This window comes from Corvus brachyrhynchos, unplaced genomic scaffold, assembly GCF_000691975.1.
Source record: "Corvus brachyrhynchos isolate BGI_N302 unplaced genomic scaffold, ASM69197v1 scaffold122, whole genome shotgun sequence".
NCBI lineage: Eukaryota > Metazoa > Chordata > Aves > Passeriformes > Corvidae > Corvus > Corvus brachyrhynchos.
The window spans coordinates 1147580-1148242 of record NW_008236778.1 but is presented as its reverse complement, the minus strand read 5'-3'; positions in this window follow the sequence as shown (position 1 = coordinate 1148242).

Here is a 663-nt window from a genome sequence, read left to right as displayed (position 1 = left end):
AGTGCTTCCAGCAGCACCAGTGGCCCCACTGCCCTGCCCCGACTGTCCCGCTGGCCTCGGGGGGAAGAGGGGCTGGGGAGCACCCCTCAACCTCCAAAAGGAGGACCAGCAGCAGCAGACTGGTGGGGACATGAGGCAGAGCACAGTACGAGGCAGAAATGAAGGGTGAGGGCCTCAGGGAAGGGAGGGGTAGGATAGTGGCATTATCTGTGCACTGGCATCCTGCTGCCCACTGCTGCAGCTGGGCAAAGGAAAAATCCACAACAGGAGGGCACAAAAACATCAGCAAGACGCTGGGGGGGGAGGGGGAAGCGCTGCCCCCAGTGCCCAGGGCCTCCCACCCCCTGCACCAAAAATAGGGAACGAGGCTGAGAAGGTGGAAAAAATACACACATCACTTTGTGATCTTTATTCTCTTCAGTAAATCCCCACTTGGGGCTGCAGCTGAAGGGATCAGGTAGAACTGAAAAATACAAGATCTGGACTGCATAGAAAAAAACCAAAACAAAACAAACAAAAACCCAAACCAAACAAACAAAAACCCACAAATCAAACCAAAACCAAAACAAAACAAAAAAAAAAACAAAAACAAAACAACAACAAAAAAAACCCCAAAAAAAACAAAAAAAAAAAAAAGAAAAAAAAAGAAAAAAATCCCCAACC